Genomic DNA, 14452 nt, shown 5'->3' on the forward strand with positions numbered 1-14452 from the left:
AATGCTATGAATGGAAGATTTCTCATGAAATTTTGCAAGACTTTGATGCAATTGTTTGGATGATTTCAGGGAAGAAGAGGCTAAGCAAGGAAGCAACAAAATCAATAAAGGAAGCTTGAATATCACATGTGGAGTTTAAGTTCCAGTTTAAGCCTAAACTGGAGCTTAAACGCCAGAATCAGGAAGGCTAAGAAATGCTGGAATTGAAGTTTAACCTCCAGTTTAACCTTAAACTGGAGGTTAAACGCCAGAATGAAAGTCTCACCAAAGAAGCATTTCCACGTTTAACCTCCAGTTTAACCTTAAACTGGAGGTTAAACGCCAGAAGTGAGAAGGACACCAAGGGGGCAGTTCCACGTTTAACCTCCAGTTTAACCTTAAACTGGAGGTTAAACGCCAGAAAGGGGAAAAGCACCAGGGAGCCATTTCCACGTTTAAGCTCCAGTTTGACCTTAAACTGGAGCTTAAACGTGTTCGACCAAGTTTCTCCTCCAGGGTTGCTTTCTCCATTTCCACGTTTAAGCTCCAGTTTAACCTTAAACTGGAGCTTAAACGTGTTCGACACCTCCAGGGCTACCTTTCTAAGCTTCCACGTTTAAGCTCCAGTTTAACCTTAAACTGGAGCTTAAACATGTTCGACCTCCAGGGCTACCTTTCTCAGCTTCCACGTTTAAGCTCCAGTTTAACCTTAAACTGGAGCTTAAACGTGTTCGACCTCCAGGATGCCTTCTTCCATTTCCACGTTTAAGCTCCAGTTTAACCTTAAACTGGAGCTTAAACGTGTTCGACCTCCAGGGCTGCCTTTTCTATCTCCACGTTTAAGCTTTAGTTTAACCTTAAACTGAAGCTTAAACGTGTTCGACTATATTACCCTCCAGGGCTGCCTTCTTCCATTTCCACGTTTAAGCTTCCGTTTAACCTTAAACTGAAGCTTAAACGTGCTCCCACAAAAGGCATCACTGGAAGTGTCTGACGTTTAAGCTGCAGTTTAAGCTTAAACTGCAACTTAAACGCCACTCTTGGAAAAGGTTTCTGGGCCAAAAATATTGTGGTTTAAGTTAGTATTTGAACACAAACATTAACTTAAACTTACTCTGGTATGAAACCCAATTGAATATCATGGTTTATGGGATTGGGCCTGAAGGATTGATGAGTCTGAAATTTCAATTTATTGAGTCATGTGTCATTATTTGATTATCACTAAGTTGGCTCAATGAATGTTACAGAATTTGGATCAGCAGCCTCATCAAGATTATGGATCATAAACCCAAGGCAAAAGGAAAGCAGGGAGAGGCCTCAAAGCCCAAGAAACACAACAGAAGCTCAATATAGAAAGTGTATAAATAGGATAGAATTGAAGTTAGCAAGGACTTTTGAACTTTTACCTTTTCATTTGGCTAGTTTTCATATCTTTGTAATTGAATTCAGAGCTATGACTCACTAAACCCCCTTTCATTGGGTTAGGGAGCTCTATTGTAATTCAATGAATCAATAATAGTTTATCTTCTTCTTCAATCTTTTCTCTTGAATTTTGTTAGAAAGCTTCTCAATCTAATTCCATTGGGTAGTTGTCTTGGGAAAGAAACTACCCATAATTGGAATCCTTCGGAACCTTGGGAAAGGAATGGAGGATTCATGCTAGAGAAGCTTTCTCACAGTGAATTGGATTGGGGTTTGGATGGATATTGTGACATGTAATCCTACCAAATTGTGGTTCATGAAGCTGTGTGGTATAATCAGTGATCGAGCATCATCTCTTCTTATGAACATTTAAACCAAGGGATTGGGAATTTGTTTGTTTTTAGAGAGAATTGGTGAGCCAAGGGATTGGGATCCAATCATATAAGATTGCCAAGCAAAATTCAATGAACGCATTGGTTGAGGAAGAGATAAACATGTTTTGATTCGGAGATCTCAATATCTCCTAACACCCAATGAATTCCCCATTTCTGATTTCCACTTTCTCTTTACATTCTGCAACTCAATTCATGCAATCACCCCCATTCCCTTTTAATTTCAGCAATTTAGCTTTTGCTCTTTAATTCATGCAATTTAAGATTCCGCCATTTCAATTTCTTGTCATTTACTTTTCCCGCCAATTTTACATTCCGCAATTCTCATCTAAATCTTGATTCCGCTCAACTAGAACACACTTCTAATCTGAATTGCTCACTCAACCAATCCTTGTGGGATTCGACCTCACTCTATTGTGAGTTTTTACTTGACGATAACCGGTGCACTTGCCGGAAGGAATTTTGCCGATCGTGCAATTTCCTAAATCGTAGCATAACTAGTTTATGCCGCATCAAGTTTATGGCGCCGTTGCCGGGGATTGGTTTTCGATTGACAATTCTCCAATTGGAAGTTAACTAGATTGAGCATTTTTTTTTTTGTTTTGATTAATTCAGTACAAGTTACTTGTTGAAATTTAATTTCTGCACTCTGATACATGCTTTCTTTCTTTATGCCTTTAAATTCAAGCAACTAACTCACTAACTCACTAACTGTTTGAATTAATTCCTCAATTGCTCTAACCATACTCTTCCATTAACCAAGAGTATTTCACTTGTTTGTTGCCTGTGCTGTGTTCTTGTATGACAGGTAGGAGAGGAGAGACATCAACTCCTCCATATACCGAACCAGAGAGGACCCTTCATAGACTTAGAAGGGAAGCAAGAGGGAAGAGAGTACTGGGAGAAGAAGAATCTGAAGGAGAATCTGAGGACAATTTTGAGGAAGCTCTAGATCTCAACATGGATAGAGAAGTTCACGACCATGAAAGAGCTGATGGAAACAATGCCATTCCTGAGAGGAGGGTTCTTAGTTCATACATAAACCCAACCTCTGGGAATTGTGGTAGCAGCATTCAGAAACCACCCATTCAGGCCAACAATTTTGAACTCAAACCACAGCTAATATCACTTGTGGAGAATCATTGTTCATTTGGTGGGAGTGCTAATGAAGATCCCAACCAACATCTCACAAAGTTCCTGAGAATTTGTGACACTGTGAAGTCCAATAGAGTCCAGGAAGATGCCTATAAACTGCTTTTGTTCCCATTTTCACTTAGGGACAAAGCAGCTAAGTGGCTGGAATCATTCCCAAGGGGGAGTCTAACAACATGGGATGAGGTGGAAAGCAAGTTTCTGGCACGTTTCTACCCCCCACAAAAGGTCAATAGGCTTCGATCTGAGGTTCAGACTTTTAGACAACAAGATGGTGAAACTCTCTACGAGGCATGGGAGAGATTCAAGGATTTGACAAGGAAATGCCCACCAGACATGTTCCATGATTGGGTGCAATTGCATATTTTCTATGATGGACTCTCTTATGAATCAAGGAAGGCTGTAGACCATTCATCAGGAGGTTCATTGAACAGGAAAAAGGACTGTGGAAGAAGCCATTGAAGTGATTGAGACAGTGGCTGAGAATGAGTACTACTATGCATCAGAGAGGCACAACACTAAGGGAGTCATGGAGCTGAACCATGTTGATACAATTCTAGCCCAAAACAAGGTGTTTGCCAAGCAACTAGCAGAGTTTACCAGGCAATTAGAAACAAAGCAAGTGGCTGCAATACACACACAAGATCAAGAGGAAGTAAGCATTGAAGGAGGTGATTGGGAAGAGGCCAACTATGTGGGAAACCAACAAAGGCAATCATATGATCCACATTCCAACACTTACAACCCAGGATGGAAAAATCACCCAAACTTTGGGTGGGGGAACCAACAAACCCAACCACAAAACCACAAACCTTACAACCACAACCAACATAACAATTCCACATACCAAAACTCCAACCAAAGATCATACCAAGCCACACAAAACACTTACTCTCAACCACCATATCATGGCCAAAATAATCAACCTACCCAACCTAATCCGAACCAACAATTTCAAGATCAATTAAACCGGATAGAAGGAATGATGGCAACCATGAGTCAAGACATAACCGAATTGAAAAGCTTCAGGGATGATGTGAGAGCTACCTTAAGAAACCATGGTGAAAAACTCAAGAGGATGGAGTCTCAAGTAGGAGAGCTATCTCAACAGGCCCCCAAATCAACTGCAGTGTTCCCTAGTGACACAGAAAAGAATCCTAAAGGGGAACAAAAGAGAGTGAGATGGGAAGAATGCAAAGCCATCACCATATTGAAAGAAGTCTCAGAAGAAGAAGGAATCAGATCCTCAGAACAGGAGCCAGAAATCTTGAAGGAAGGTGTAGAGGAAGCTAAGCAGGAAAGTGAAACTGAGCAAGCCAAGGAACTGCAAAAAGGCACGATGGAAACATACCAACCAAAAGCACCATTTCCTCAGAGGTTAGGAGGAGGTGAAAAAGGGAAAACCTATTCAAGGTTTTTAGAGACATTTAAGTCTCTCCATATCAATATTCCCTTTCTTGAGATTCTCCATCAAATGCCTACACACATCAAGTATTTAAAGGAATTGTTGAGCAAGAAAAGAGTTTTGAAGGGAGGACAAACGGTAACAATGAACAAAGAATGCAGTGCTCTCATCAAGAAGGACACAGTCTCTAAGAAAACAGACCCAGGAATTTTTCATATTCCTTGCATCATAGGAGAAACAAAAATTGACAGAGGATTCTGTGATCTAGGAGCTAGCATAAATGTGATGCCTCTAACTCTTATGAAGAGGCTACAACTGAATGAGGTGAGATCCACTGATGTAATCATACAACTGGCTGACAAAACTCCGAAGCAAGCTGAAGGGGTAGTTGAGAATGTGCTGGTGAAAGTGGGAGATTATTACTTCCCCACAGACTTTGTCATTTTGGACATGGAGGAAAGCTACCTACACCCTATCATTCTGGGAAGACCATTTCTAGCCACTACTAGAGCGCTCATAGATGTAGAACAAGGAGAGCTAATTCTGAGAATACATGATGAACAGCTCATTTTCAAAGTTTTCAAACCTGCATCTGAGCCTGAACCAGAACCTGAAAAGCCTAAGGATGATAGTAGCCATCTGTGTTTGGAGGAAAGTAATCCAGCAGCTGAAACTCTAAAACAGTCTTTGGAAGGCAAACAGGAGTTGCAAGAGTTAAAGCCACAAGAATCAATGGAAACAGATCAGAAGGATCCTCCTGGCATAAGGGTCAATGAAGAAAGCTTCAAGAGAAAGGGAAGAATTGTAAAGAAATTGCCAAGAGGGTGGAGAAACAAGAAAATTCCCACTGAAGGTTTTTCTCCGGGAGATAAAGTGATATCAAGTCATTATCTGCCAATCCCACCTGACCTCAAAACCATTCCTTCCCAGCTCCCTCAAGTGTTCACAATCAGGAAAGTTCTTTCTATGGAACATTTAGAGGTCATGAAGGAATCAAGTGGGGACGTTTGCATAGTGAGAGGAGAAAACGTCAAGCACTACAATCCACCCTAACAAGGGACAACCGTCAAGCTAGTGACGTTAAAGAAGCGCTTCATGGGAGGCAACCCATGTTTTTAATATCCTTACTCTTTTTTTTGTTTTGTTTTGCATCTAATAAAGCATGGTTTCTTATGCATGAACTTGAATCCTCAGGACAACTGCTGAAAGAGTGCACTAAACATTGCATATAAAATACAATTTGTCTCTAAGTTTGGTGTACCTGAAGGCACCCCAAACTTTATTCAAAATGCATTCAATTTTTCATGCAAAGAGCACAACCAAACATTAAGTTTGGTGTTCCTCCTTGAACACGGTTCATGAAAAGCAAGAAGTTCCTCTGGATTTCGAAATTCATGACAAGTAGACCATTCGCATGTTTTTGGTTTCAATTACTTAGGGTAGTAAATTTGTTTAGAATCAAAGAGCCAAAGTGACTATGATTTATTAGAATTATGCACATTCATTAAGGACAACCAATATGGATTTAATGTCATCAGGAGACTTTACCAAACACTAAGTTTGGTGTCCAATAATAAGTGTACATACATACAAAAGTCACGGCTATAAGCTCATGAAGTCAATCATTGATTTACATGTGCAAGTACTATTCATCATTCACATGGACTGAAAAATGATAGCAAACTTGTTTGTTTGTGCAGGTACAAAAGAAAAGACAAAAATGGAGGAAAAAGACAAAGGAAGCACAAGTGGTCAAAAAGAGGCAGGAAGCAAGAAGAAGCAGGATCCCAAGAATTAAGAAGAACCAAGCAATAAATAAGAGGTGGTCTCGTTCCTTAATAATCAAATGATAATTGGTGAATTGTCTTTATGAGCTTTCTTTCATCACAAGTCATTTAAGTGTTATGTGGAGTTTTTTTTTTTAGTATGAGTGTCTGTTTATTGCTTTGAATAAAGTGAATGCCTAGATGTTTGGATATAACTTCACCTTCTTAATCAAATGCTTGCCATGCTTGTTCTGTTTCCAAAAATAAAAGAAAAGTTTGAACAAAAGTAACTTGGCTCAATTAGTGACAAATTAAGTAGAATTAAGTGGTGGTATGCATGCTTGATTGTTTAAGTCACATCACTGGAAATAGAGTGTAGAATTATCATTTTTTTTGTGTAGAAATTGAAAACTGTCTATGGATCTTGATGAATAAATGTCTTTGGCCATGAAAAAGAAAGAAAAAGAAGAAGAAAAAGCCACTGAAAAAGGGCAACCAAAAAGCAAAAAAAATTGAGAAAATAAGCTAGGCACCAATGGTTTGAACTTCTGAGACAAATGCCTGTGGTGTTTATGTATTAAGGATATGCTTGGATGAATAGGTTCTGAGGAGTGTTTCAACACTCGGTAACTTGGGTTAACTAACCCGGGATTATCAACCAAAAGTCCATTATCAAGAGCAACCTAAATACAAAACATTTAGTCACACAAAGAGGTGCTGGGCACCAATGTCTCAAGAAGAAATGTGAACTAAAATGCCTAAAGTGGATATGTGTAGTGCACTGATAAGAAAAAGAAAATGCCAAAGGCTTGTGCAACACATGACACTAAGCAAACAAGGAGCAAAGGAGCTCTAAGAAAAAGAAAAGAAAAACAAAGAAGAGAAAAGTGCCAAGGACATAAGAATAACAAGAGGCCATAGCAGTGTTTGATGGATGCAATGAAAAAGTGATAATCTTACCTGATAAGAATAAAAAAGTGATGCTGCAACTTTCTGCATAAAACCCTTCTGAAGAACTTCAAATGCTTGCTAATATAGCCAATGTAATTGCTTTCTGTTTCATACTTTCTTCTCAAATAACTCAGGACTTGCTTAGGGACAAGCAAGTATTAAGTTTGGTGTTGTGATGCCAAGGCATCTTAGGCTAGTTTCACTAGCATTTTTCTGTTAGTTTTAGTTGTTTTATGCATTTTCTTGAGCTTAAAGTAACCAAGAATGGTTAAAATAAGAACAAAGCAATGAACCATCCAAACAGTATGATTTTGATGCAAATTCCATGAGTTTTTAGTTATATTACTTGAATGCTATGAATGGAAGATTTCTCATGAAATTTTGCAAGACTTTGATGCAATTGTTTGGATGATTTCAGGGAAGAAGAGGCTAGGCAAGGAAGCAACAAAGTCAATAAAGGAAGCTTGAATATCACATGTGGAGTTTAAGTTCCAGTTTAAGCCTAAACTGGAGCTTAAACGCCAGAATCATGAAGGCTAAGAAATGCTGGAATTGAAGTTTAACCTCCAGTTTAACCTTAAACTGGAGGTTAAACGCCAGAATTAGAATTCCAATCAGGAAGCACTTCCACGTTTAACCTCCAGTTTAACCTTAAACTGGAGGTTAAACGCCAGAAGTGAGAAGGACACCAAGGGGGGCAGTTCCACGTTTAACCTCCAGTTTAACCTTAAACTGGAGGTTAAACGCCAGAAAGGGGAAAAGCACCAGGGAGCCATTTCCACGTTTAAGCTCCAGTTTGACCTTAAACTGGAGCTTTAAACGTGTTCGACCAAGTTTCTCCTCCAGGGTTGCTTTCTCCATTTCCACGTTTAAGCTCCAGTTTAACCTTAAACTGGAGCTTAAACGTGTTCGACACCTCCAGGGCTACCTTTCTAAGCTTCCACGTTTAAGCTCCAGTTTAACCTTAAACTGGAGCTTAAACGTGTTCGACCTCCAGGGCTACCTTTCTCAGCTTCCACGTTTAAGCTCCAGTTTAACCTTAAACTGGAGCTTAAACGTGTTCGACCTCCAGGATGCCTTCTTCCATTCCCACGTTTAAGCTCCAGTTTAACCTTAAACTGGAGCTTAAACGTGTTCGACCTCCAGGGCTGCCCTTTCTATCTCCACGTTTAAGCTTCAGTTTAACCTTAAATTGAAGCTTAAACGTGTTCGACTAAGTTACCCTCCAGGGCTGCCTTCTTCCATTTCCACGTTTAAGCTTCCGTTTAACCTTAAACTGAAGCTTAAACGTGCTCCCACAAAAGGCATCACTGGAAGTGTCTGACGTTTAAGCTGCAGTTTAAGCTTAAACTGCAACTTAAACGCCACTCTTGGAAAAGGTTTCTGGGCCAAAAATATTGTGGTTTAAGTTAGTATTTGAACACAAACATTAACTTAAACTTACTCTGGTATGAAACCCAATTGAATATCATGGTTTATGGGATTGGGCCTGAAGGATTGATGAGTCTGAAATTTCAATTTATTGAGTCATGTGTCATTATTTGATTATCACTAAGTTGGCTCAATGAATGTTACAGAATTTGGATCAGCAGCCTCATCAAGATTATGGATCATAAACCCAAGGCAAAAGGAAAGCAGGGAGAGGCCTCAAAGCCCAAGAAACACGACAGAAGCTCAATATAGAAAGTGTATAAATAGGATAGAATTGAAGTTAGGAAGGACTTTTGAACGTTTACCTTTTCATTTGGCTAGTTTTCATATCTTTGTAATTGAATTCAGAGCTATGACTCACTAAACCCCCTTTCATTGGGTTAGGGAGCTCTATTGTAATTCAATGAATCAATAATAGTTTATCTTCTTCTTCAATCTTTTCTCTTGAATTTTGTTAGAAAGCTTCTCAATCTAATTCCATTGGGTAGTTGTCTTGGGAAAGAAACTACCCATAATTGGAATCCTTCGGAACCTTGGGAAAGGAATGGAGGATTCATGCTAGAGAAGCTTTCTCACAGTGAATTGGATTGGGGTTTGGATGGATATTGTGACATGTAATCCTACCAAATTGTGGTTCATGAAGCTGTGTGGTATAATCAGTGATCGAGCATCATCTCTTCTTATGAACATTTAAACCAAGGGATTGGGAATTTGTTTGTTTTTAGAGAGAATTGGTGAGCCAAGGGATTGGGATCCAATCATATAAGATTGCCAAGCAAAATTCAATGAACGCATTGGTTGAGGAAGAGATAAACATATTTTGATTCGGAGATCTCAATATCTCCTAACACCCAATGAATTCCCCATTTCTGATTTCCACTTTCTCTTTACATTCTGCAACTCAATTCATGCAATCACCCCCATTCCCTTTTAATTTCAGCAATTTAGCTTTTGCTCTTTAATTCATGCAATTTAAGATTCCGCCATTTCAATTTCTTGTCATTTACTTTTCCCGCCAATTTTACATTCCGCAATTCTCATCTAAATCTTGATTCCGCTCAACTAGAACACACTTCTAATCTGAATTGCTCACTCAACCAATCCTTGTGGGATTCGACCTCACTCTATTGTGAGTTTTTACTTGACGATAACCGCTGCACTTGCCGGAAGGAATTTTGCCGATCGTGCAATTTCCTAAATCGTAGCATAACTAGTTTATGCCGCATCAAGTTTATGGCGCCGTTGCCGGGGAATTGGTTTTCGATTGACAATTCTCAAATTGGAAGTTAACTAGATTGAGCATTTTTTTTTGTTTTGATTAATTCAGTACAAGTTGCTTGTTGAATTTTAATTTCTGCACTCTGTTACATGCTTTCTTTCTTTATGCCTTTAAATTCAAGCAACTAACTCACTGACTCACTAACTGTTTGAATTAATTCCTCAATTGCTCTAACCATACTCTTCCATTAACCAAGAGTATTTCACTTGTTTCTTGCCTGTGCTGTGTTCTTGTATGACAGGTAGGAGAGGAGAGACATCAACTCCTCCATATACCGAACCAGAGAGGACCCTTCATAGACTTAGAAGGGAAGCAAGAGGGAAGAGAGTACTGGGAGAAGAAGAATCTGAAGGAGAATCTGAGGACAATTTTGAGGAAGCTCTAGATCTCAACATGGATAGAGAAGTTCACAACCATGAAAGAGCTGATGGAAACAATGCCATTCCTGAGAGGAGGGTTCTTAGTTCATACATAAACCCAACCTCTGGGAATTGTGGTAGCAGCATTCAGAAACCACCCATTCAGGCCAACAATTTTGAACTCAAACCACAGCTAATATCACTTGTGGAGAATCATTGTTCATTTGGTGGGAGTGCTAATGAAGATCCCAACCAACATCTCACAAAATTCCTGAGAATTTGTGACACTGTGAAGTCCAATGGAGTCCAGGAAGATGCCTATAAACTGCTTTTGTTCCCATTTTCACTTAGGGACAAAGCAGCTAAGTGGCTGGAATCATTCCCAAGGGGGAGTCTAACAACATGGGATGAGGTGGAAAGCAAGTTTCTGGCACGTTTCTACCCCCCACAAAAGGTCAATAGGCTTCGATCTGAGGTTCAGACTTTTAGACAACAAGATGGTGAAACTCTCTACGAGGCATGGGAGAGATTCAAGGATTTGACAAGGAAATGCCCACCAGACATGTTCCATGATTGGGTGCAATTGCATATTTTCTATGATGGACTCTCTTATGAATCAAGGAAGGCTGTAGACCATTCATCAGGAGGTTCATTGAACAGGAAAAAGACTGTGGAAGAAGCCATTGAAGTGATTGAGACAGTGGCTGAGAATGAGTACTACTATGCATCAGAGAGGCACAACACTAAGGGAGTCATGGAGCTGAACCATGTTGATACAATTCTAGCCCAAAACAAGGTGTTTGCCAAGCAACTAGCAGAGCTTACCAGGCAATTAGAAACAAAGCAAGTGGCTGCAATACACACACAAGATCAAGAGGAAGTAAGCATTGAAGGAGGTGATTGGGAAGAGGCCAACTATGTGGGAAACCAACAAAGGCAATCATATGATCCACATTCCAACACTTACAACCCAGGATGGAAAAATCACCCAAACTTTGGGTGGGGGAACCAACAAACCCAACCACAAAACCACAAACCTTACAACCACAACCAACATAACAATTCCACATACCAAAACTCCAACCAAAGATCATACCAAGCCACACAAAACACTTACTCTCAACCACCATATCATGGCCAAAATAATCAACCTACCCAACCTAATCCGAACCAACAATTTCAAGATCAATTAAACCGGATAGAAGGAATGATGGCAACCATGAGTCAAGACATAACCGAATTGAAAAGCTTCAGGGATGATGTGAGAGCTACCTTAAGAAACCATGGTGAAAAACTCAAGAGGATGGAGTCTCAAGTAGGAGAGCTATCTCAACAGGCCCCCAAATCAACTGCAGTGTTCCCTAGTGACACAGAAAAGAATCCTAAAGGGGAACAAAAGAGAGTGAGATGGGAAGAATGCAAAGCCATCACCATATTGAAAGAAGTCTCAGAAGAAGAAGGAATCAGATCCTCAGAACAGGAGCCAGAAATCTTGAAGGAAGGTGTAGAGGAAGCTAAGCAGGAAAGTGAAACTGAGCAAGCCAAGGAACTGCAAAAAGGCACGATGGAAACATACCAACCAAAAGCACCATTTCCTCAGAGGTTAGGAGGAGGTGAAAAAGGGAAAACCTATTCAAGGTTTTTAGAGACATTTAAGTCTCTCCATATCAATATTCCCTTTCTTGAGATTCTCCATCAAATGCCTACACACATCAAGTATTTAAAGGAATTGTTGAGCAAGAAAAGAGTTTTGAAGGGAGGACAAATGGTAACAATGAACAAAGAATGCAGTGCTCTCATCAAGAAGGACACAGTCTCTAAGAAAACAGACCCAGGAAGTTTTCATATTCCTTGCATCATAGGAGAAACAAAAATTGACAGAGGATTCTGTGATCTAGGAGCTAGCATAAATGTGATGCCTCTAACTCTTATGAAGAGGCTACAACTGAATGAGGTGAGATCCACTGATGTAATCATACAACTGGCTGACAAAACTCAGAAGCAAGCTGAAGGGGTAGTTGAGAATGTGCTGGTGAAAGTGGGAGATTATTACTTCCCCACAGACTTTGTCATTTTGGACATGGAGGAAAGCTACCTACACCCTATCATTCTGGGAAGACCATTTCTAGCCACTACTAGAGCGCTCATAGATGTAGAACAAGGAGAGCTAATTCTGAGAATACATGATGAACAGCTCATTTTCAAAGTTTTCAAACCTGCATCTGAGCCTGAACCAGAACCTGAAAAGCCTAAGGATGATAGTAGCCATCTGTGTTTGGAGGAAAGTAATCCAGCAGCTGAAACTCTAAAACAGTCTTTGGAAGGCAAACAGGAGTTGCAAGAGTTAAAGCCACAAGAATCAATGGAAACATATCAGAAGGATCCTCCTGGCATAAGGGTCAATGAAGAAAGCTTCAAGAGAAAGGGAAGAATTGTAAAGAAATTGCCAAGAGGGTGGAGAAACAAGAAAATTCCCACTGAAGGTTTTTCTCCGGGAGATAAAGTGATATCAAGTCATTATCTGCCAATCCCACCTGACCTCAAAACCATTCCTTCCCAGCTCCCTCAAGTGTTCACAATCAGGAAAGTTCTTTCTATGGAACATTTAGAGGTCATGAAGGAATCAAGTGGGGACGTTTGCATAGTGAGAGGAGAAAACGTCAAGCACTACAATCCACCCTAACAAGGGACAACCGTCAAGCTAGTGACGTTAAAGAAGCGCTTCATGGGAGGCAACCCATGTTTTTAATATCCTTACTCTTTTTTTTGTTTTGTTTTGCATCTAATAAAGCATGGTTTCTTATGCATGAACTTGAATCCTCAGGACAACTGCTGAAAGAGTGCACTAAACATTGCATATAAAATACAATTTGTCTCTAAGTTTGGTGTGCCTGAAGGCACCCCAAACTTTATTCAAAATGCATTCAATTTTTCATGCAAAGAGCACAACCAAACATTAAGTTTGGTGTTCCTCCTTGAACACGGTTCATGAAAAGCAAGAAGTTCCTCTGGATTTCGAAATTCATGACAAGTAGACCATTCGCATGTTTTTGGTTTCAATTACTTAGGGTAGTAAATTTGTTTAGAATCAAAGAGCCAAAGTGACTATGATTTATTAGAATTATGCACATTCATTAAGGACAACCAATATGGATTTCATGTCATCAGGAGACTTTACCAAACACTAAGTTTGGTGTCCAATAATAAGTGTACATACATACAAAAGTCACGGCTATAAGCTCATGAAGTCAATCATTGATTTACATGTGCAAGTACTATTCATCATTCACATGGACTGAAAAATGATAGCAAACTTGTTTGTTTGTGCAGGTACAAAAGAAAAGACAAAAATGGAGGAAAAAGACAAAGGAAGCACAAGTGGTCAAAAAGAGGCAGGAAGCAAGAAGAAGCAGGATCCCAAGAATTAAGAAGAACCAAGCAATAAATAAGAGGTGGTCTCATTCCTTAATAATCAAATGATAATTGGTGAATTGTCTTTATGAGCTTTCTTTCATCACAAGTCATTTAAGTGTTATGTGGAGTTTTTTTTTTTAGTATGAGTGTCTGTTTATTGCTTTGAATAAAGTGAATGCCTAGATGTTTGGATATAACTTCACCTTCTTAATCAAATGCTTGCCATGCTTGTTCTGTTTCCAAAAATAAAAGAAAAGTTTGAACAAAAGTAACTTGGCTCAATTAGTTACAAATTAAGTAGAATTAAGTGGTGGTATGCATGCTTGATTGTTTAAGTCACATCACTGGAAATAGAGTGTAGAATTATCATTTTTTTTGTGTAGAAATTGAAAACTGTCTATGGATCTTGATGAATAAATGTCTTTGGCCATGAAAAAGAAAGAAAAAGAAGAAGAAAAAGCCACTGAAAAAGGGCAACCAAAAAGCAAAAAAAATTGAGAAAATAAGCTAGGCACCAATGGTTTGAACTTCTGAGACAAATGCCTGTGGTGTTTATGTATTAAGGATATGCTTGGATGAATAGGTTCTGAGGAGTATTTCAACACTCGGTAACTTGGGTTAACTAACCCGGGATTATCAACCAAAAGTCCATTATCAAGAGCAACCTAAATACAAAACATTTAGTCACACAAAGAGGTGCTGGGCACCAATGTCTCAAGAAGAAATGTGAACTAAAATGCCTAAAGTGGATATGTGTAGTGCACTGATAAGAAAAAGAAAATGCCAAAGGCTTGTGCAACACATGACACTAAGCAAACAAGGAGCAAAGGAGCTCTAAGAAAAAGAAAAGAAAAACAAAGAAGAGAAAAGTGCCAAGGACATAAGAATAACAAGAGGCCATA

The 14452-nt window shown here is 39.4% G+C and overlaps 2 non-coding genes across 2 annotated transcripts; both read right to left on the minus strand.

Annotated features, from left to right (window-relative positions):
* Nucleotides 1-3179: 3179 nt before the first annotated feature.
* On the minus strand, nt 3180-3283 carry LOC148580969 (small nucleolar RNA R71). The gene has a single exon (XR_015895763.1). It is a non-coding gene; the product is annotated as a small nucleolar RNA R71 (small nucleolar RNA).
* Nucleotides 3284-10596: 7313 nt separating this feature from the next.
* Nucleotides 10597-10700, minus strand: LOC148580970 (small nucleolar RNA R71). The gene has a single exon (XR_015895775.1). It is a non-coding gene; the product is annotated as a small nucleolar RNA R71 (small nucleolar RNA).
* Nucleotides 10701-14452: the final 3752 nt, after the last annotated feature.

The sequence above is a fragment of the Arachis ipaensis genome, chromosome B10 (genome assembly GCF_059453495.1).
Source record: "Arachis ipaensis isolate K30076 ecotype BB chromosome B10, ASM5945349v1, whole genome shotgun sequence".
In the NCBI taxonomy this organism is placed as follows: domain Eukaryota; kingdom Viridiplantae; phylum Streptophyta; class Magnoliopsida; order Fabales; family Fabaceae; genus Arachis; species Arachis ipaensis.